The sequence below is a fragment of the Balaenoptera borealis genome (genome assembly GCF_965194805.1).
Source record: "Balaenoptera borealis genome assembly, contig: HAP1_SCAFFOLD_137, whole genome shotgun sequence".
Taxonomy (NCBI): Eukaryota; Metazoa; Chordata; class Mammalia; order Artiodactyla; family Balaenopteridae; genus Balaenoptera; species Balaenoptera borealis.
The window spans coordinates 1,071,825-1,095,172 of record NW_028123955.1 but is presented as its reverse complement, the minus strand read 5'-3'; the positions used below and the strand labels follow the sequence as shown (position 1 = coordinate 1,095,172).

Genomic DNA, 23,348 nt, shown 5'->3' with positions numbered 1-23,348 from the left:
AGTTTAGACACTAGGATAAGATAAGGAACACACCCATTATAAAGAAATCACATTAGGATTCTCTTTTTAAGCTGTTCCTTAAAACACTAGTGCTTAGGAAATCTATTGGAGGCAGAAGCAGTCAAGGGTAGCCTAGGCTTAGGGTTAGGGATAGGGTACGGCTTAGGGTACGGGTTCGGGGAGGGGTTTCTGTACGGCGTAGGGTATGGGTTAGGGTTAGGTTTAGGGTTAGTGTTAGGGTTAGGGCTCGGTTTAGGGTACGGGTTAGGCTTAGGGTACGTGTTAGGGTTAGGGTAGGGGTTAGGGTTAGGGTACGCGTTAGGGTTAGGGTAGTTATTAAACCTATCCCACTCTCTAGATATCCCTTAGCACGTAAAGGAATATTATTTGGGGGTCCAGCCATGGAGAAGAGTTTAGACACTAGGATAAGATAAGGAACACACCCATTATAAAGAAATCACATTAGGATTCTCTTTTTAAGCTGTTCCTTAAAACACTAGTGCTTAGGAAATCTATTGGAGGCAGAAGCAGTCAAGGGTAGCCTAGGCTTAGGGTTAGGCTCAGGGTTAGGGTTAGGGTACGGATTAGGGTACGGGTTCGGGGAGGGGTGCGGGTACGGCGTAGGGTATGGGTTTGGGTTAGGGTTAGGGTTAGTGTTAGGGTTAGGGCTCGGTTTAGGGTATGGGTTAGGAATAGGGTACGTGTTAGGGTTAGGATAGGGGTTAGGGTTAGGGTACGCATTAGGGTTAGAGTAGTTATTAAACCTATCCCACTCTCTAGATACCCTTTAGCACGTAAAGGAATATTATTTGGGGGTCCAGCCATGGAGAAGGGTTTAGACACTAGGATAAGATAAGGAACACACCCATTATAAAGAAATCACATTAGGATTCTCTTTTTAAGCTGTTCTTTAAAACACTAGTGCTTAGGAAATCTATTGGAGGCAGAAGCAGTCAAGGGTAGCCTAGGGTTAGGGTTAGGCTTAGGGTTAGGCTTAGGGTACGGCTTAGGGTACGGGTTGGGGGAGGGGTTCGAGTACGGCGTAGGGTATTGGTTAGGGTTAGGGTTAGGGTTAGTGTTAGGGTTAGGGCTCGGTTTAGGGTATGGGTTAGGATTAGGGTACATGTTAGGGTTAGGGTAGGGGTTAGGGTTAGGGTACGTGTTAGGGTTAGGGTAGTTATTAAACCTATCCCACTCTCTAGATACCCCTTAGCACGTAAAGGAATATTATTTGGGGGTCCAGCCATGGAGAAGAGTTTAGACACTAGGATAAGATAAGGAACACACCCATTATAAAGAAATCACATTAGGATTCTCTTTTTAAGCTGTTCCTTAATACACTAGTGCTTAGGAAATCTATTGGAGGCAGAAGCAGTCAAGGGTAGCCTAGGGTTAGGGTTAGGCTTAGGGTTAGGGTTACGGTACGGCTTAGGGTACGGGTTCTGGGAGGGGTGCGGGTACGGCGTAGGGTATGGGTTAGGGTTAGGGTTAGGGTGAGTGTTAGGGTTAGGGCTCGGTTCAGGGTATGGGTTAGGAATAGGGTACGTGTTAGGGTTAGGGTAGGGGTTAGGGTTAGGGTACGCGTTAGGGTTAGGGTAGTTATTAAACCTATCCCACTCTCTAGATACCCCTTAGCACGTAAAGGAATATTATTTGGGGGTCCAGCCATGGAGAAGAGTTTAGACACTAGGATAAGAAAAGGAACACACCCATTATAAAGAAATCACATTAGGATTCTCTTTTTAAGCTGTTCCTTAAAACACTAGTGCTTAGGAAATCTATTGGAGGCAGAAGCAGTCAAGGGTAGCCTAGGGTTAGGGTTAGGCTTAGGGTTAGGGTTAGGGTACGCCTTAGGGTACGGGTTCAGGGAGGGGAGCGGGTACGGCGTAGGGCATGGGTTAGGGTTAGGGTTAGGGTTAGTGTTAGGGTTAGGGCTCGGTTTAGGGTACGGGTTAGGAATAGGGTACGTGTTAGGGTTAGGGTAGGGGTTAGGGTTAGGGTACGCATTAGGGTTAGGGTAGTTATTAAACCTATCCCACTCTCTAGACACCCCTTAGCACGTAAAGGAATATTATTTGGGGGTTCAGCCATGGAGAAGAGTTTACACACTGGGATAAGATAAGGAACACACCCATTATAAAGAAATCACATTAGGATTCTCTTTTTAAGCTGTTCCTTAAAACACTAGTGCTTAGGAAATCTATTGGAGGCAGAAGCAGTCAAGGGTAGCCTAGGGTTAGGGTTAGGCTCAGGGTTAGGCTTAGGGTACGGCTTAGGGTACGGGTTCGGGGAGGGGTGCGGGTACGGCGTAGGGTATGGGTTAGGGTTAGGGTTAGGGTTAGTGATAGGGTTAGGGCTCTGTTTAGGGTACGGGTTAGGATTAGGGTACGTGTTAGGGTTAGGGTAGGGGTTAGGGTTAGGGTACACGTAAGGGTTAGGGTAGTTATTAAACCTATCCCACTCTCTAGATACCCCTTAGCACGTAAAGGAATATTATTTGGGGGTCCAGCCATGGAGAAGAGTTTAGACACTGGGATAAGATAAGGAACACACCCATTATAAAGAAATCACATTAGGATTCTCTTTTTAAGCTGTTCCTTAAAACACAAGTGCTTAGGAAATCTATTGGATGCAGAAGCAGTCAAGGGTAGCCTAAGGTTAGGGTTAGGCTTAGGGTACGGCTTAGGGTACGGGTTCGGGGAGGGGTTTCTGTACGGCGTAGGGTATGGGTTATGGTTAGGTTTAGGGTTAGGGTTAGTGTTAGGGTTAGGGCTCGGTTTAGGGTACGGGTTAGGATTAGGGTACGTGTTAGGGTTAGGGTAGGGGTTAGGGTTAGGGTACGCGTTAGGGTTAGGGTAGTTATTAAACCTATCCCACTCTCTAGATACCCCTTAGCACGTAAAGGAATATTATTTGGGGGTCCAGCCATGGAGAAGAGTTTAGACACTAGGATAAGATAAGGAACACACCCATTATAAAGAAATCACATTAGGATTCTCTTTTTAAGCTGTTCCTTAAAACACTAGTGCTTAGGAAATCTATTGGAGGCAGAAGCAGTCAAGGGTAGCCTAGGCTTAGGGTTAGGGATAGGGTACGGCTTAGGGTACGGGTTCGGGGAGGGGTTTCTGTACGGCGTAGGGTATGGGTTAGGGTTAGGGTTAGTGTTAGGGTTAGGGCTCGGTTTAGGGTACGGGTTAGGATTAGGGTACGTGTTGGGGTTAGGGTAGGGGTTAGGGTTAGGGTACGCGTTAGGGTTAGGGTAGTTATTAAACCTATCCCACTCTCTAGATATCCCTTAGCACGTAAAGGAATATTATTTGGGGGTCCAGCCATGGAGAAGAGTTTAGACACTAGGATAAGATAAGGAACACACCCATTATAAAGAAATCACATTAGGATTCTCTTTTTAAGCTGTTCCTTAAAACACTAGTGCTTAGGAAATCTATTGGAGGCAGAAGCAGTCAAGGGTAGCCTAGGGTTAGGGTTAGGCTCAGGGTTAGGGTTAGGGTACGGATTAGGGTACGGGTTCGGGGAGGGGTGCGGGTACGGCGTAGGGTATGGGTTAGGGTTAGGGTTAGGGTTAGTGTTAGGGTTAGGGCTCGGTTTAGGGTACGGGTTAGGAATAGGGTACGTGTTAGGGTTAGGGTAGGGGTTAGGGTTAGGGTACGCGTTAGGGTTAGAGTAGTTATTAAACCTATCCCACTCTCTAGATACCCCTTAGCACGTAAAGGAATATTATTTGGGGGTCCAGCCATGGAGAAGGGTTTAGACACTAGGATTAGATAAGGAACACACCCATTATAAAGAAATCACATTAGGATTCTCTTTTTAAGCTGTTCTTTAAAACACTAGTGCTTAGGAAATCTATTGGAGGCAGAAGCAGTCAAGGGTAGCCTAGGGTTAGGGTTAGGCTTAGGGTTAGGCTTAGGGTACGGCTTAGGGTACGGGTTGGGGGAGGGGTTCGAGTACGGCGTAGGGTATTGGTTAGGGTTAGGGTTAGGTTTAGTGTTAGGGTTAGGGCTCGGTTTAGGGTATGGGTTAGGATTAGGGTACGTGTTAGGGTTAGGGTAGGGGTTAGGGTTAGGGTACGTGTTAGGGTTAGGGTAGTTATTAAACCTATCCCACTCTCTAGATACCCCTTAGCACGTAAAGGAATATTATTTGGGGGTCCAGCCATGGAGAAGAGTTTAGACACTAGGATAAGATAAGGAACACACCCATTATAAAGAAATCACATTAGGATTCTCTTTTTAAGCTGTTCCTTAATACACTAGTGCTTAGGAAATCTATTGGAGGCAGAAGCAGTCAAGGGTAGCCTAGGGTTAGGGTTAGGCTTAGGGTTAGGGTTACGGTACGGCTTAGGGTACGGGTTCGGGGAGGGGTGCGGGTACGGCGTAAGGTATGGGTTAGGGTTAGGGTTAGGGTGAGTGTTAGGGTTAGGGCTCGGTTCAGGGTATGGGTTAGGAATAGGGTACGTGTTAGGGTTAGGGTAGGGGTTAGGGTTAGGGTACGCGTTAGGGTTAGGGTAGTTATTAAACCTATCCCACTCTCTAGATACCCCTTAGCACGTAAAGGAATATTATTTGGGGGTCCAGCCATGGAGAAGAGTTTAGACACTAGGATAAGAAAAGGAACACACCCATTATAAGGAAATCACATTAGGATTCTCTTTTTAAGCTGTTCCTTAAAACACTAGTGCTTAGGAAATCTATTGGAGGCAGAAGCAGTCAAGGGTAGCCTAGGGTTAGAGTTAGGCTTAGGGTTAGAGTTAGGGTATGGCTTAGGGTACGGGTTCAGGGAGGGGTGCGGGTACGGCGTAGGGCATGGGTTAGGGTTAGGGTTAGGGTTAGTGTTAGGGTTAGGGCTCGGTTTAGGGTACGGGTTAGGAATAGGGTACGTGTTAGGGTTAGGGTAGGGGTTAGGGTTAGGGTACGCATTAGGGTTAGGGTAGTTATTAAACCTATCCCACTCTCTAGACACCCCTTAGCACGTAAAGGAATATTATTTGGGGGTTCAGCCATGGAGAAGAGTTTACACACTGGGATAAGATAAGGAACACACCCATTATAAAGAAATCACATTAGGATTCTCTTTTTAAGCTGTTCCTTAAAACACTAGTGCTTAGGAAATCTATTGGAGGCAGAAGCAGTCAAGGGTAGCCTAGGGTTAGGGTTAGGCTCAGGGTTAGGCTTAGGGTACGGCTTAGGGTACGGGTTCGGGGAGGGGTGCGGGTACGGCGTAGGGTATGGGTTAGGGTTAGGGTTAGGGTTAGTGATAGGGTTAGGGCTCTGTTTAGGGTACGGGTTAGGATTAGGGTACGTGTTAGGGTTAGGGTAGGGGTTAGGGTTAGGGTACACGTAAGGGTTAGGGTAGTTATTAAACCTATCCCACTCTCTAGATACCCCTTAGCACGTAAAGGAATATTATTTGGGGGTCCAGCCATGGAGAAGAGTTTAGACACTGGGATAAGATAAGGAACACACCCATTATAAAGAAATCACATTAGGATTCTCTTTTTAAGCTGTTCCTTAAAACACTAGTGCTTAGGAAATCTATTGGATGCAGAAGCAGTCAAGGGTAGCCTAAGGTTAGGGTTAGGCTTAGGGTACGGCTTAGGGTACGGGTTCGGGGAGGGGTTTCTGTACGGCGTAGGGTATGGGTTAGGGTTAGGTTTAGGGTTAGGGTTAGTGTTAGGGTTAGGGCTCGGTTTAGGGTACGGGTTAGGATTAGGGTACGTGTTAGGGTTAGGGTAGGGGTTAGGGTTAGGGTACGCGTTAGGGTTAGGGTAGTTATTAAACCTATCCCACTCTCTAGATACCCCTTAGCACGTAAAGGAATATTATTTGGGGGTCCAGCCATGGAGAAGAGTTTAGACACTAGGATAAGATAAGGAACACACCCATTATAAAGAAATCACATTAGGATTCTCTTTTTAAGCTGTTCCTTAAAACACTAGTGCTTAGGAAATCTATTGGAGGCAGAAGCAGTCAAGGGTAGCCTAGGCTTAGGGTTAGGGATAGGGTACGGCTTAGGGTACGGGTTCGGGGAGGGGTTTCTGTACGGCGTAGGGTATGGGTTAGGGTTAGGGTTAGTGTTAGGGTTAGGGCTCGGTTTAGGGTACGGGTTAGGATTAGGGTACGTGTTAGGGTTAGGGTAGGGGTTAGGGTTAGGGTACGCGTTAGGGTTAGGGTAGTTATTAAACCTATCCCACTCTCTATATATCCCTTAGCACGTAAAGGAATATTATTTGGGGGTCCAGCCATGGAGAAGAGTTTAGACACTAGGATAAGATAAGGAACACACCCATTATAAAGAAATCACATTAGGATTCTCTTTTTAAGCTGTTCCTTAAAACACTAGTGCTTAGGAAATCTATTGGAGGCAGAAGCAGTCAAGGGTAGCCTAGGGTTAGGGTTAGGCTCAGGGTTAGGGTTAGGGTACGGATTAGGGTACGGGTTCGGGGAGGGGTGCGGGTACGGCGTAGCGTATGGGTTAGGGTTAGGGTTAGGGTTAGTGTTAGGGTTAGGGCTCGGTTTAGGGTACGGGTTAGGAATAGGGTACGTGTTAGGGTTAGGGTAGGGGTTAGGGTTAGGGTACGCGTTAGGGTTAGAGTAGTTATTAAACCTATCCCACTCTCTAGATACCCCTTAGCACGTAATGGAATATTATTTGGGGGTCCAGCCATGGAAAAGGGTTTAGACACTAGGATAAGATAAGGAACACACCCATTATAAAGAAATCACATTAGGATTCTCTTTTTAAGCTGTTCTTTAAAACACTAGTGCTTAGGAAATCTATTGGAGGCAGAAGCAGTCAAGGGTAGCCTAGGGTTAGGGTTAGGCTTAGGGTTAGGCTTAGGGTACGGCTTAGGGTACGGGTTGGGGGAGGGGTTCGAGTACGGCGTAGGGTATTGGTTAGGGTTAGGGTTAGGTTTAGTGTTAGGGTTAGGGCTCGGTTTAGGGTATGGGTTAGGATTAGGGTACGTGTTAGGGTAGGGGTTAGGGTTAGGGTACGTGTTAGGGTTAGGGTAGTTATTAAACCTATCCCACTCTCTAGATACCCCTTAGCACGTAAAGGAATATTATTTGGGGGTCCAGCCATGGAGAAGAGTTTAGACACTGGGATAAGATAAGGAACACACCCATTATAAAGAAATCACATTAGGATTCTCTTTTTAAGCTGTTCCTTAAAACACTAGTGCTTAGGAAATCTATTGGATGCAGAAGCAGTCAAGGGTAGCCTAAGGTTAGGGTTAGGCTTAGGGTACGGCTTAGGGTATGGGTTCGGGGAGGGGTTTCTGTACAGCGTAGGGTATGGGTTAGGGTTAGGTTTAGGGTTAGGGTTAGTGTTAGGGTTAGGGCTCGGTTTAGGGTACTGGTTAGGAATAGGGTACGTGTTAGGGTTAGGGTAGGGGTTAGGGTTAGGGTACGCGTTAGGGTTACGGTAGTTATTAAACCTATCCCACTCTCTAGATACCCCTTAGCACGTAAAGGAATATTATTTGGGGGTCCAGCCATGGAGAAGAGTTTAGACACTAGGATAAGATAAGGAACACACCCATTATAAAGAAATCACATTAGGATTCTCTTTTTAAGCTGTTCCTTAAAACACTAGTGCTTAGGAAATCTATTGGAGGCAGAAGCAGTCAAGGGTAGCCTAGGCTTAGGGTTAGGGATAGGGTACGGCTTAGGATACGGGTTCGGGGAGGGGTTTCTGTACGGCGTAGGGTATGGGTTAGGGTTAGGTTTAGGGTTAGTGTTAGGGTTAGGGCTCGGTTTAGGGTACGGGTTAGGATTAGGGTACGTGTTAGGGTTAGGGTAGGGGTTAGGGTTAGGGTACGCGTTAGGGTTAGGGTAGTTATTAAACCTATCCCACTCTCTAGATATCCCTTAGCACGTAAAGGAATATTATTTGGGGGTCCAGCCATGGAGAAGAGTTTAGACACTAGGATAAGATAAGGAACACACCCATTATAAAGAAATCACATTAGGATTCTCTTTTTAAGCTGTTCCTTAAAACACTAGTGCTTAGGAAATCTATTGGAGGCAGAAGCAGTCAAGGGTAGCCTAGGGTTAGGGTTAGGCTCAGGGTTAGGGTTAGGGTACGGATTAGGGTACGGGTTCGGGGAGGGGTGCGGGTACGGCGTAGGGTATGGGTTAGGGTTAGGGTTAGGGTTAGTGATAGGGTTAGGGCTCTGTTTAGGGTACGGGTTAGGATTAGGGTACGTGCTAGGGTTAGGGTAGGGGTTAGGGTTAGGGTACACGTAAGGGTTAGGGTAGTTATTAAACCTATCCCACTCTCTAGATACCCCTTAGCACGTAAAGGAATATTATTTGGGGGTCCAGCCATGGAGAAGAGTTTAGACACTGGGATAAGATAAGGAACACACCCATTATAAAGAAATCACATTAGGATTCTCTTTTTAAGCTGTTCCTTAAAACACTAGTGCTTAGGAAATCTATTGGATGCAGAAGCAGTCAAGGGTAGCCTAAGGTTAGGGTTAGGCTTAGGGTACGGCTTAGGGTACGGGTTCGGGGAGGGGTTTCTGTACGGCGTAGGGTATGGGTTAGGGTTAGGTTTAGGGTTAGGGTTAGTGTTAGGGTTAGGGCTCGGTTTAGGGTACGGGTTAGGATTAGGGTACGTGTTAGGGTTAGGGTAGGGGTTAGGGTTAGGGTACGCGTTAGGGTTAGGGTAGTTATTAAACCTATCCCACTCTCTAGATACCCCTTAGCACGTAAAGGAATATTATTTGGGGGTCCAGCCATGGAGAAGGGTTTAGACACTAGGATAAGATAAGGAACACACCCATTATAAAGAAATCACATTAGGATTCTCTTTTTAAGCTGTTCTTTAAAACACTAGTGCTTAGGAAATCTATTGGAGGCAGAAGCAGTCAAGGGTAGCCTAGGGTTAGGGTTAGGCTTAGGGTTAGGCTTAGGGTACGGCTTAGGGTACGGGTTGGGGGAGGGGTTCGAGTACGGCGTAGGGTATTGGTTAGGGTTAGGGTTAGGGTTAGTGTTAGGGTTAGGGCTCGGTTTAGGGTATGGGTTAGGATTAGGGTACATGTTAGGGTTAGGGTAGGGGTTAGGGTTAGGGTACGTGTTAGGGTTAGGGTAGTTATTAAACCTATCCCACTCTCTAGATACCCCTTAGCACGTAAAGGAATATTATTTGAGGGTCCAGCCATGGAGAAGAGTTTAGACACTAGGATAAGATAAGGAACACACCCATTATAAAGAAATCACATTAGGATTCTCTTTTTAAGCTGTTCCTTAATACACTAGTGCTTAGGAAATCTATTGGAGGCAGAAGCAGTCAAGGGTAGCCTAGGGTTAGGGTTAGGCTTAGGGTTAGGGTTACGGTACGGCTTAGGGTACGGGTTCTGGGAGGGGTGCGGGTACGGCGTAGGGTATGGGTTAGGGTTAGGGTTAGGGTGAGTGTTAGGGTTAGGGCTCGGTTCAGGGTATGGGTTAGGAATAGGGTACGTGTTAGGGTTAGGGTAGGGGTTAGGGTTAGGGTACGCGTTAGGGTTAGGGTAGTTATTAAACCTATCCCACTCTCTAGATACCCCTTAGCACGTAAAGGAATATTATTTGGGGGTCCAGCCATGGAGAAGAGTTTAGACACTAGGATAAGAAAAGGAACACACCCATTATAAAGAAATCACATTAGGATTCTCTTTTTAAGCTGTTCCTTAAAACACTAGTGCTTAGGAAATCTATTGGAGGCAGAAGCAGTCAAGGGTAGCCTAGGGTTAGGGTTAGGCTTAGGGTTAGGGTTAGGGTACGCCTTAGGGTACGGGTTCAGGGAGGGGAGCGGGTACGGCGTAGGGCATGGGTTAGGGTTAGGGTTAGGGTTAGTGTTAGGGTTAGGGCTCGGTTTAGGGTACGGGTTAGGAATAGGGTACGTGTTAGGGTTAGGGTAGGGGTTAGGGTTAGGGTACGCATTAGGGTTAGGGTAGTTATTAAACCTATCCCACTCTCTAGACACCCCTTAGCACGTAAAGGAATATTATTTGGGGGTTCAGCCATGGAGAAGAGTTTACACACTGGGATAAGATAAGGAACACACCCATTATAAAGAAATCACATTAGGATTCTCTTTTTAAGCTGTTCCTTAAAACACTAGTGCTTAGGAAATCTATTGGAGGCAGAAGCAGTCAAGGGTAGCCTAGGGTTAGGGTTAGGCTCAGGGTTAGGCTTAGGGTACGGCTTAGGGTACGGGTTCGGGGAGGGGTGCGGGTACGGCGTAGGGTATGGGTTAGGGTTAGGGTTAGGGTTAGTGATAGGGTTAGGGCTCTGTTTAGGGTACGGGTTAGGATTAGGGTACGTGTTAGGGTTAGGGTAGGGGTTAGGGTTAGGGTACACGTAAGGGTTAGGGTAGTTATTAAACCTATCCCACTCTCTAGATACCCCTTAGCACGTAAAGGAATATTATTTGGGGGTCCAGCCATGGAGAAGAGTTTAGACACTGGGATAAGATAAGGAACACACCCATTATAAAGAAATCACATTAGGATTCTCTTTTTAAGCTGTTCCTTAAAACACAAGTGCTTAGGAAATCTATTGGATGCAGAAGCAGTCAAGGGTAGCCTAAGGTTAGGGTTAGGCTTAGGGTACGGCTTAGGGTACGGGTTCGGGGAGGGGTTTCTGTACGGCGTAGGGTATGGGTTATGGTTAGGTTTAGGGTTAGGGTTAGTGTTAGGGTTAGGGCTCGGTTTAGGGTACGGGTTAGGATTAGGGTACGTGTTAGGGTTAGGGTAGGGGTTAGGGTTAGGGTACGCGTTAGGGTTAGGGTAGTTATTAAACCTATCCCACTCTCTAGATACCCCTTAGCACGTAAAGGAATATTATTTGGGGGTCCAGCCATGGAGAAGAGTTTAGACACTAGGATAAGATAAGGAACACACCCATTATAAAGAAATCACATTAGGATTCTCTTTTTAAGCTGTTCCTTAAAACACTAGTGCTTAGGAAATCTATTGGAGGCAGAAGCAGTCAAGGGTAGCCTAGGCTTAGGGTTAGGGATAGGGTACGGCTTAGGGTACGGGTTCGGGGAGGGGTTTCTGTACGGCGTAGGGTATGGGTTAGGGTTAGGGTTAGTGTTAGGGTTAGGGCTCGGTTTAGGGTACGGGTTAGGATTAGGGTACGTGTTGGGGTTAGGGTAGGGGTTAGGGTTAGGGTACGCGTTAGGGTTAGGGTAGTTATTAAACCTATCCCACTCTCTAGATATCCCTTAGCACGTAAAGGAATATTATTTGGGGGTCCAGCCATGGAGAAGAGTTTAGACACTAGGATAAGATAAGGAACACACCCATTATAAAGAAATCACATTAGGATTCTCTTTTTAAGCTGTTCCTTAAAACACTAGTGCTTAGGAAATCTATTGGAGGCAGAAGCAGTCAAGGGTAGCCTAGGGTTAGGGTTAGGCTCAGGGTTAGGGTTAGGGTACGGATTAGGGTACGGGTTCGGGGAGGGGTGCGGGTACGGCGTAGGGTATGGGTTAGGGTTAGGGTTAGGGTTAGTGTTAGGGTTAGGGCTCGGTTTAGGGTACGGGTTAGGAATAGGGTACGTGTTAGGGTTAGGGTAGGGGTTAGGGTTAGGGTACGCGTTAGGGTTAGAGTAGTTATTAAACCTATCCCACTCTCTAGATACCCCTTAGCACGTAAAGGAATATTATTTGGGGGTCCAGCCATGGAGAAGGGTTTAGACACTAGGATTAGATAAGGAACACACCCATTATAAAGAAATCACATTAGGATTCTCTTTTTAAGCTGTTCTTTAAAACACTAGTGCTTAGGAAATCTATTGGAGGCAGAAGCAGTCAAGGGTAGCCTAGGGTTAGGGTTAGGCTTAGGGTTAGGCTTAGGGTACGGCTTAGGGTACGGGTTGGGGGAGGGGTTCGAGTACGGCGTAGGGTATTGGTTAGGGTTAGGGTTAGGTTTAGTGTTAGGGTTAGGGCTCGGTTTAGGGTATGGGTTAGGATTAGGGTACGTGTTAGGGTTAGGGTAGGGGTTAGGGTTAGGGTACGTGTTAGGGTTAGGGTAGTTATTAAACCTATCCCACTCTCTAGATACCCCTTAGCACGTAAAGGAATATTATTTGGGGGTCCAGCCATGGAGAAGAGTTTAGACACTAGGATAAGATAAGGAACACACCCATTATAAAGAAATCACATTAGGATTCTCTTTTTAAGCTGTTCCTTAATACACTAGTGCTTAGGAAATCTATTGGAGGCAGAAGCAGTCAAGGGTAGCCTAGGGTTAGGGTTAGGCTTAGGGTTAGGGTTACGGTACGGCTTAGGGTACGGGTTCGGGGAGGGGTGCGGGTACGGCGTAGGGTATGGGTTAGGGTTAGGGTTAGGGTGAGTGTTAGGGTTAGGGCTCGGTTCAGGGTATGGGTTAGGAATAGGGTACGTGTTAGGGTTAGGGTAGGGGTTAGGGTTAGGGTACGCGTTAGGGTTAGGGTAGTTATTAAACCTATCCCACTCTCTAGATACCCCTTAGCACGTAAAGGAATATTATTTGGGGGTCCAGCCATGGAGAAGAGTTTAGACACTAGGATAAGAAAAGGAACACACCCATTATAAGGAAATCACATTAGGATTCTCTTTTTAAGCTGTTCCTTAAAACACTAGTGCTTAGGAAATCTATTGGAGGCAGAAGCAGTCAAGGGTAGCCTAGGGTTAGGGTTAGGCTTAGGGTTAGAGTTAGGGTATGGCTTAGGGTACGGGTTCAGGGAGGGGTGCGGGTACGGCGTAGGGCATGGGTTAGGGTTAGGGTTAGGGTTAGTGCTAGGGTTAGGGCTCGGTTTAGGGTACGGGTTAGGAATAGGGTACGTGTTAGGGTTAGGGTAGGGGTTAGGGTTAGGGTACGCATTAGGGTTAGGGTAGTTATTAAACCTATCCCACTCTCTAGACACCCCTTAGCACGTAAAGGAATATTATTTGGGGGTTCAGCCATGGAGAAGAGTTTACACACTGGGATAAGATAAGGAACACACCCATTATAAAGAAATCACATTAGGATTCTCTTTTTAAGCTGTTCCTTAAAACACTAGTGCTTAGGAAATCTATTGGAGGCAGAAGCAGTCAAGGGTAGCCTAGGGTTAGGGTTAGGCTCAGGGTTAGGCTTAGGGTACGGCTTAGGGTACGGGTTCGGGGAGGGGTGCGGGTACGGCGTAGGGTATGGGTTAGGGTTAGGGTTAGGGTTAGTGATAGGGTTAGGGCTCTGTTTAGGGTACGGGTTAGGATTAGGGTACGTGTTAGGGTTAGGGTAGGGGTTAGGGTTACGGTACACGTAAGGGTTAGGGTAGTTATTAAACCTATCCCACTCTCTAGATACCCCTTAGCACGTAAAGGAATATTATTTGGGGGTCCAGCCATGGAGAAGAGTTTAGACACTGGGATAAGATAAGGAACACACCCATTATAAAGAAATCACATTAGGATTCTCTTTTTAAGCTGTTCCTTAAAACACTAGTGCTTAGGAAATCTATTGGATGCAGAAGCAGTCAAGGGTAGCCTAAGGTTAGGGTTAGGCTTAGGGTACGGCTTAGGGTACGGGTTCGGGGAGGGGTTTCTGTACGGCGTAGGGTATGGGTTAGGGTTAGGTTTAGGGTTAGGGTTAGTGTTAGGGTTAGGGCTCGGTTTAGGGTACGGGTTAGGATTAGGGTACGTGTTAGGGTTAGGGTAGGGGTTAGGGTTAGGGTACGCGTTAGGGTTAGGGTAGTTATTAAACCTATCCCACTCTCTAGATACCCCTTAGCACGTAAAGGAATATTATTTGGGGGTCCAGCCATGGAGAAGAGTTTAGACACTAGGATAAGATAAGGAACACACCCATTATAAAGAAATCACATTAGGATTCTCTTTTTAAGCTGTTCCTTAAAACACTAGTGCTTAGGAAATCTATTGGAGGCAGAAGCAGTCAAGGGTAGCCTAGGCTTAGGGTTAGGGATAGGGTACGGCTTAGGGTACGGGTTCGGGGAGGGGTTTCTGTACGGCGTAGGGTATGGGTTAGGGTTAGGGTTAGTGTTAGGGTTAGGGCTCGGTTTAGGGTACGGGTTAGGATTAGGGTACGTGTTAGGGTTAGGGTAGGGGTTAGGGTTAGGGTACGCGTTAGGGTTAGGGTAGTTATTAAACCTATCCCACTCTCTAGATATCCCTTAGCACGTAAAGGAATATTATTTGGGGGTCCAGCCATGGAGAAGAGTTTAGACACTAGGATAAGATAAGGAACACACCCATTATAAAGAAATCACATTAGGATTCTCTTTTTAAGCTGTTCCTTAAAACACTAGTGCTTAGGAAATCTATTGGAGGCAGAAGCAGTCAAGGGTAGCCTAGGGTTAGGGTTAGGCTCAGGGTTAGGGTTAGGGTACGGATTAGGGTACGGGTTCGGGGAGGGGTGCGGGTACGGCGTAGGGTATGGGTTAGGGTTAGGGTTAGGGTTAGTGTTAGGGTTAGGGCTCGGTTTAGGGTACGGGTTAGGAATAGGGTACGTGTTAGGGTTAGGGTAGGGGTTAGGGTTAGGGTACGCGTTAGGGTTAGAGTAGTTATTAAACCTATCCCACTCTCTAGATACCCCTTAGCACGTAAAGGAATATTATTTGGGGGTCCAGCCATGGAGAAGGGTTTAGACACTAGGATAAGATAAGGAACACACCCATTATAAAGAAATCACATTAGGATTCTCTTTTTAAGCTGTTCTTTAAAACACTAGTGCTTAGGAAATCTATTGGAGGCAGAAGCAGTCAAGGGTAGCCTAGGGTTAGGGTTAGGCTTAGGGTTAGGCTTAGGGTACGGCTTAGGGTACGGGTTGGGGGAGGGGTTCGAGTACGGCGTAGGGTATTGGTTAGGGTTAGGGTTAGGTTTAGTGTTAGGGTTAGGGCTCGGTTTAGGGTATGGGTTAGGATTAGGGTACGTGTTAGGGTAGGGGTTAGGGTTAGGGTACGTGTTAGGGTTAGGGTAGTTATTAAACCTATCCCACTCTCTAGATACCCCTTAGCACGTAAAGGAATATTATTTGGGGGTCCAGCCATGGAGAAGAGTTTAGACACTGGGATAAGATAAGGAACACACCCATTATAAAGAAATCACATTAGGATTCTCTTTTTAAGCTGTTCCTTAAAACACTAGTGCTTAGGAAATCTATTGGATGCAGAAGCAGTCAAGGGTAGCCTAAGGTTAGGGTTAGGCTTAGGGTACAGCTTAGGGTATGGGTTCGGGGAGGGGTTTCTGTACAGCGTAGGGTATGGGTTAGGGTTAGGTTTAGGGTTAGGGTTAGTGTTAGGGTTAGGGCTCGGTTTAGGGTACTGGTTAGGAATAGGGTACGTGTTAGGGTTAGGGTAGGGGTTAGGGTTAGGGTACGCGTTAGGGTTAGGGTAGTTATTAAACCTATCCCACTCTCTAGATACCCCTTAGCACGTAAAGGAATATTATTTGGGGGTCCAGCCATGGAGAAGAGTTTAGACACTAGGATAAGATAAGGAACACACCCATTATAAAGAAATCACATTAGGATTCTCTTTTTAAGCTGTTCCTTAAAACACTAGTGCTTAGGAAATCTATTGGAGGCAGAAGCAGTCAAGGGTAGCCTAGGCTTAGGGTTAGGGATAGGGTACGGCTTAGGGTACGGGTTCGGGGAGGGGTTTCTGTACGGCGTAGGGTATGGGTTAGGGTTAGGTTTAGGGTTAGTGTTAGGGTTAGGGCTCGGTTTAGGGTACGGGTTAGGATTAGGGTACGTGTTAGGGTTAGGGTAGGGGTTAGGGTTAGGGTACGCGTTAGGGTTAGGGTAGTTATTAAACCTATCCCACTCTCTAGATATCCCTTAGCACGTAAAGGAATATTATTTGGGGGTCCAGCCATGGAGAAGAGTTTAGACACTAGGATAAGATAAGGAACACACCCATTATAAAGAAATCACATTAGGATTCTCTTTTTAAGCTGTTCCTTAAAACACTAGTGCTTAGGAAATCTATTGGAGGCAGAAGCAGTCAAGGGTAGCCTAGGGTTAGGGTTAGGCTCAGGGTTAGGGTTAGGGTACGGATTAGGGTACGGGTTCGGGGAGGGGTGCGGGTACGGCGTAGGGTATGGGTTAGGGTTAGGGTTAGGGTTAGTGATAGGGTTAGGGCTCTGTTTAGGGTACGGGTTAGGATTAGGGTACGTGCTAGGGTTAGGGTAGGTGTTAGGGTTAGGGTACACGTAAGGGTTAGGGTAGTTATTAAACCTATCCCACTCTCTAGATACCCCTTAGCACGTAAAGGAATATTATTTGGGGGTCCAGCCATGGAGAAGAGTTTAGACACTGGGATAAGATAAGGAACACACCCATTATAAAGAAATCACATTAGGATTCTCTTTTTAAGCTGTTCCTTAAAACACTAGTGCTTAGGAAATCTATTGGATGCAGAAGCAGTCAAGGGTAGCCTAAGGTTAGGGTTAGGCTTAGGGTACGGCTTAGGGTACGGGTTCGGGGAGGGGTTTCTGTACGGCGTAGGGTATGGGTTAGGGTTAGGTTTAGGGTTAGGGTTAGTGTTAGGGTTAGGGCTCGGTTTAGGGTACGGGTTAGGATTAGGGTACGTGTTAGGGTTAGGGTAGGGGTTAGGGTTAGGGTACGCGTTAGGGTTAGGGTAGTTATTAAACCTATCCCACTCTCTAGATACCCCTTAGCACGTAAAGGAATATTATTTGGGGGTCCAGCCATGGAGAAGGGTTTAGACACTAGGATAAGATAAGGAACACACCCATTATAAAGAAATCACATTAGGATTCTCTTTTTAAGCTGTTCTTTAAAACACTAGTGCTTAGGAAATCTATTGGAGGCAGAAGCAGTCAAGGGTAGCCTAGGGTTAGGGTTAGGCTTAGGGTTAGGCTTAGGGTACGGCTTAGGGTACGGGTTGGGGGAGGGGTTCGAGTACGGCGTAGGGTATTGGTTAGGGTTAGGGTTAGGTTTAGTGTTAGGGTTAGGGCTCGGTTTAGGGTATGGGTTAGGATTAGGGTACGTGTTAGGGTTAGGGTAGGGGTTAGGGTTAGGGTACGTGTTAGGGTTAGGGTAGTTATTAAACCTATCCCACTCTCTAGATACCCCTTAGCACGTAAAGGAATATTATTTGGGGGTCCAGCCATGGAGAAGAGTTTAGACACTAGGATAAGATAAGGAACACACCCATTATAAAGAAATCACATTAGGATTCTCTTTTTAAGCTGTTCCTTAATACACTAGTGCTTAGCAAATCTATTGGAGGCAGAAGCAGTCAAGGGTAGCCTAGGGTTAGGGTTAGGCTTAGGGTTAGGGTTACGGTACGGCTTAGGGTACGGGTTCGGGGAGGGGTGCGGGTACGGCGTAGGGTATGGGTTAGGGTTAGGGTTAGGGTGAGTGTTAGGGTTAGGGCTCGGTTCAGGGTATGGGTTAGGAATAGGGTACGTGTTAGGGTTAGGGTAGGGGTTAGGGTTAGGGTACGCGTTAGGGTTAGGGTAGTTATTAAACCTATCCCACTCTCTAGATACCCCTTAGCACGTAAAGGAATATTATTTGGGGGTCCAGCCATGGAGAAGAGTTTAGACACTGGGATAAGATAAGGAACACACCCATTATAAAGAAATCACATTAGGATTCTCTTTTTAAGCTGTTCCTTAAAACACTAGTGCTTAGGAAATCTATTGGATGCAGAAGCAGTCAAGGGTAGCCTAAGGTTAGGGTTAGGCTTAGGGTACGGCTTAGGGTACGGGTTCGGGGAGGGGTTTCTGTACGGCGTAGGGTATGGGTTAGGGTTAGGTTTAGGGTTAGGGTTAGTGTTAGGGTTAGGGCTCGGTTTAGGGTACGGGTTAAGAATAGGGTACGTGTTAGGGTTAGGGTAGGGGTTAGGGTTAGGGTACGCGTTAGGGTTAGGGTAGTTATTAAACCTATCCCACTCTCTAGATATCCCTTAGCACGTAAAGGAATATTATTTGGGGGTCCAGCCATGGAGAAGAGTTTAGACACTAGGATAAGATAAGGAACACACCCATTATAAAGAAATCACATTAGGATTCTCTTTTTAAGCTGTTCCTTAAAACACTTGTGCTTAGGAAATCTATTGGAGGCAGAAGCAGTCAAGGGTAGCCTAGGGTTAGGGTTAGGCTTAGGGTTAGGTTTAGGGTACGGCTTAGGGTACGGGTTCGGGGAGGGGTGCGGGTACGGCGTAGGGTATGGGTTAGGGTTAGGGTTAGGGTTAGTGTTAGGGTTAGGGCTCGGTTTAGGGTACGGGTTAGGAATAGGGTACGTGTTAGGGTTAGGGTAGGGGTTAGGGTTAGGGTACGCGTTAGGGTTAGGGTAGTTATTAAACCTATCCCACTCTCTAGATACCCCTTAGCACGTAAAGGAATATTATTTGGGGCTCCAGCCATGGAGAAGAGTTTAGACACTAGGATAAGATAAGGAACACACCCATTATAAAGAAATCACATTAGGATTCTCTTTTTAAGCTGTTCCTTAAAACACTAGTGCTTAGGAAATCTATTGGAGGCAGAAGCAGTCAAGGGTAGCCTAGGCTTAGGGTTAGGGATAGGGTACGGCTTAGGGTACGGGTTCGGGGAGGGGTTTCTGTACGGCGTAGGGTATGGGTTAGGGTTAGGGTTAGGGTTAGTGTTAGGGTTAGGGCTCGGTTTAGGGTACGGGTTAGGATTAGGGTACGTGTTAGGGTTAGGGTAGGGGTTAGGGTTAGGGTACGCGTTAGGGTTAGGGTAGTTATTAAACCTATCCCACTCTCTAGATATCCCTTAGCACGTAAAGGAATATTATTTGGGGGTCCAGCCATGGAGAAGAGTTTAGACACTAGGATAAGATAAGGAACACACCCATTATAAAGAAATCACATTAGGATTCTCTTTTTAAGCTGTTCCTTAAAACACTAGTGCTTAGGAAATCTATTGGAGGCAGAAGCAGTCAAGGGTAGCCTAGGGTTAGGGTTAGGCTTAGGGTTAGGGTTAGGGTACGGCTTAGCGTACGGGTTCGGGGAGGGGTGCGGGTACGGCGTAGGGTATGGGTTAGGGTTAGGGTTAGGGTTAGTGTTAGGGTTAGGGCTCGGTTTAGGGTACGGGTTAGGAATAGGGTACGTGTTAGGGTTAGGGTAGGGGTTAGGGTTAGGGTACGCGTTAGGGTTAGGGTAGTTATTAAACCTATCCCACTCTCTAGATACCCCTTAGCACGTAAAGGAATATTATTTGGGGCTCCAGCCGTGGAGAAGAGTTTAGACACTGGGATAAGATAAGGAACACACCCATTATAAAGAAATCACATTAGGATTCTCTTTTTAAGCTGTTCCTTAAAACACTAGTGCTTAGGAAATCTATTGGAGGCAGAAGCAGTCAAGGGTAGCCTAGGGTTAGGGTTAGGCTTAGGGTTAGGCTTAGGGTACGGCTTAGGGTACGGGTTCGGGGAGGGGTGCGGGTACGGCGTAGGGTATGGGTTAGGGTTAGGGTTAGGGTTAGTGTTAGGGTTAGGGCTCGGTTTAGGGTACGGGTTAGGATTAGGGTACGTGTTAGGGTTAGGGTAGGGGTTAAGGTTAGGGTACGCGTTAGGGTTAGGGTAGTTATTAAAGCTATCCCACTCTCTAGATACCCCTTAGCACGTAAAGGAATATTATTTGGGGGTCCAGCCATGGAGAAGAGTTTAGACACTGGGATAAGATAAGGAACACACCCATTATAAAGAAATCACATTAGGATTCTCTTTTTAAGCTGTTCCTTAAAACACTAGTGCTTAGGAAATCTATTGGAGGCAGAAGCAGTCAAGGGTAGCCTAGGGTTAGGGTTAGGCTCAGGGTTAGGGTTAGGGTACGGATTAGGGTACGGGTTCGGGGAGGGGTGCGGGTACGGTGTAGGGTATGGGTTAGGGTTAGGGTTAGGGTTAGTGTTAGGGTTGGGGCTCGGTTTAGGGTACGGGTTAGGAATAGGGTACGTGTTAGGGTTAGGGTAGGGGTTAGGGTTAGGGTACGCATTAGGGTTAGAGTAGTTATTAAACCTATCCCACTCTCTAGATACCCCTTAGCACGTAAAGGAATATTATTTGGGGGTCCAGCCATGGAGAAGAGTTTAGACACTAGGATAAGATAAGGAACACACCCATTATAAAGAAATCACATTAGGATTCCCTTTTTAAGCTGTTCCTTAAAACACTAGTGCTTAGGAAATCTATTGGAGGCAGAAGCAGTCAAGCGTAGCCTAGGGTTAGGGTTAGGCTTAGGGTTAGGCTTAGGGTACGGGTTCGGGGAGGAGTGCGGGTACGGCGTAGGGTATGGGTTAGGGTTAGGGTTAGGATTAGTGTTAGGGTTAGGGCTCGGTTTAGGGTACGGGTTAGGAATAGTGTACGTGTTAGGGTTAGGGTAGGGGTTAGGGTTAGGGTACGCGTTAGGGTTAGGGTAGTTATTAAACCTATCCCACTCTCTAGATACCCCTTAGCACGTAAAGGAATATTATTTGGGGGTCCAGCCATGGAGAAGAGTTTAGACACTAGGATAAGATAAGGAACACACCCATTATAAAGAAATCACATTAGGATTCTCTTTTTAAGCTGTTCCTTAAAACACTAGTGCTTAGGAAATCTATTGGAGGCAGAAGCAGTCAAGGGTAGCCTAGGCTTAGGGTTAGGGATAGGGTACGGCTTAGGGTACGGGTTCGGGGAGGGGTTTCTGTACGGCGTAGGGTATGGGTTAGGGTTAGGGTTAGGGTTAGTGTTAGGGTTAGGGCTCGGTTTAGGGTACGGGTTAGGATTAGGGTACGTGTTAGGGTTAGGGTAGGGGTTAGGGTTAGGGTACGCGTTAGGGTTAGGGTAGTTATTAAACCTATCCCACTCTCTAGATATCCCTTAGCACGTAAAGGAATATTATTTGGGGGTCCAGCCATGGAGAAGAGTTTAGACACTAGGATAAGATAAGGAACACACCCATTATAAAGAAATCACATTAGGATTCTCTTTTTAAGCTGTTCCTTAAAACACTAGTGCTTAGGAAATCTATTGGAGGCAGAAGCAGTCAAGGGTAGCCTAGGGTTAGGGTTAGGCTTAGGGTTAGGGTTAGGGTACGGCTTAGCGTACGGGTTCGGGGAGGGGTGCGGGTACGGCGTAGGGTATGGGTTAGGGTTAGGGTTAGGGTTAGTGTTAGGGTTAGGGCTCGGTTTAGGGTACGGGTTAGGAATAGGGTACGTGTTAGGGTTAGGGTAGGGGTTAGGGTTAGGGTACGCGTTAGGGTTAGGGTAGTTATTAAACCTATCCCACTCTCTAGATACCCCTTAGCACGTAAAGGAATATTATTTGGGGCTCCAGCCGTGGAGAAGAGTTTAGACACTGGGATAAGATAAGGAACACACCCATTATAAAGAAATCACATTAGGATTCTCTTTTTAAGCTGTTCCTTAAAACACTAGTGCTTAGGAAATCTATTGGAGGCAGAAGCAGTCAAGGGTAGCCTAGGGTTAGGGTTAGGCTTAGGGTTAGGCTTAGGGTACGGCTTAGGGTACGGGTTCGGGGAGGGGTGCGGGTACGGCGTAGGGTATGGGTTAGGGTTAGGGTTAGGGTTAGTGTTAGGGTTAGGGCTCGGTTTAGGGTACGGGTTAGGATTAGGGTACGTGTTAGGGTTAGGGTAGGGGTTAAGGTTAGGGTACGCGTTAGGGTTAGGGTAGTTATTAAAGCTATCCCACTCTCTAGATACCCCTTAGCACGTAAAGGAATATTATTTGGGGGTCCAGCCATGGAGAAGAGTTTAGACACTGGGATAAGATAAGGAACACACCCATTATAAAGAAATCACATTAGGATTCTCTTTTTAAGCTGTTCCTTAAAACACTAGTGCTTAGGAAATCTATTGGAGGCAGAAGCAGTCAAGGGTAGCCTAGGGTTAGGGTTAGGCTCAGGGTTAGGGTTAGGGTACGGATTAGGGTACGGGTTCGGGGAGGGGTGCGGGTACGGCGTAGGGTATGGGTTAGGGTTAGGGTTAGGGTTAGTGTTAGGGTTAGGGCTCGGTTTAGGGTACGGGTTAGGAATAGGGTACGTGTTAGGGTTAGGGTAGGGGTTAGGGTTAGGGTACGCATTAGGGTTAGAGTAGTTATTAAACCTATCCCACTCTCTAGATACCCCTTAGCACGTAAAGGAATATTATTTGGGGGTCCAGCCATGGAGAAGAGTTTAGACACTAGGATAAGATAAGGAACACACCCATTATAAAGAAATCACATTAGGATTCTCTTTTTAAGCTGTTCCTTAAAACACTAGTGCTTAGGAAATCTATTGGAGGCAGAAGCAGTCAAGGGTAGCCTAGGGTTAGGGTTAGGCTTAGGGTTAGGCTTAGGGTACGGGTTCGGGGAGGAGTGCGGGTACGGCGTAGGGTATGGGTTAGGGTTAGGGTTAGGATTAGTGTTAGGGTTAGGGCTCGGTTTAGGGTACGGGTTAGGAATAGGGTACGTGTTAGGGTTAGGGTAGGGGTTAGGGTTAGGGTACGCGTTAGGGTTAGGGTAGTTATTAAACCTATCCCACTCTCTAGATACCCCTTAGCACGTAAAGGAATATTATTTGGGGGTCCAGCCATGGAGAAGAGTTTAGACACTAGGATAAGATAAGGAACACACCCATTATAAAGAAATCACATTAGGATTCTCTTTTTAAGCTGTTCCTTAAAACACTAGTGCTTAGGAAATCTATTGGAGGCAGAAGCAGTCAAGGGTAGCCTAGGGTTAGGGTTAGGCTTAGGGTTAGGGTCAGGGTACGGCTTAGGGGACGGGTTCGGGGAGGGGTGCGGGTACGGCGTAGTGTATGGGTTAGGGTTAGTGTTAGGGTTAGGGCTCGGTTTAGGGTACGGGTTAGGAATAGGGTACGTGTTAGGGTTAGGGTAGGGGTTAGGGTTAGGGTACGCGTTAGGCTTAGGGTAGTTATTAAACCTATCCCACTCTCTAGATACCCCTTAGCACGTAAAGGAATATTATTTGGGTGTCCAGCCATGGAGAAGAGTTTAGACACTGGGATAAGATAAGGAACACACCCATTATAAAGAAATCACATTAGGATTCTCTTTTAAAGCTGTTCCTTAAAACACTAGTGCTTAGGAAATCTATTGGAGGCAGAAGCAGTCAAGGGTAGCCTAGGGTTAGGGTTAGGCTTAGGGTTAGGCTTAGGGTACGGCTTAGGGTACGGGTTCGGGGAGGGGTGCGTGTACGGTGTAGGGTATGGGTTAGTGTTAGGGTTAGGGTTAGTGTTAGGGTTAGGGCTCAGTTTAGGGTACGGGTTAGGATTAGGGTATTTGTTAGGGTTAGGGTAGGGGTTAGGGTTAGGGTACGCGTTAGGGTTAGGGTAGTTATTAAACCTATCCCACTCTCTAGAT

At 46.7% G+C, this 23,348-nt stretch overlaps 1 long non-coding RNA gene across 1 annotated transcript; it reads left to right on the top strand.

The window, feature by feature from the left end:
* Positions 1-191: 191 nt before the first annotated feature.
* LOC309621272 lies at positions 192-23,000 on the top strand. Its single transcript, XR_014239884.1, has 2 exons — positions 192-279; positions 22,900-23,000. It is a non-coding gene; the product is annotated as an uncharacterized lncRNA (long non-coding RNA).
* The last annotated feature ends 348 nt before the right edge of the window (positions 23,001-23,348 follow it).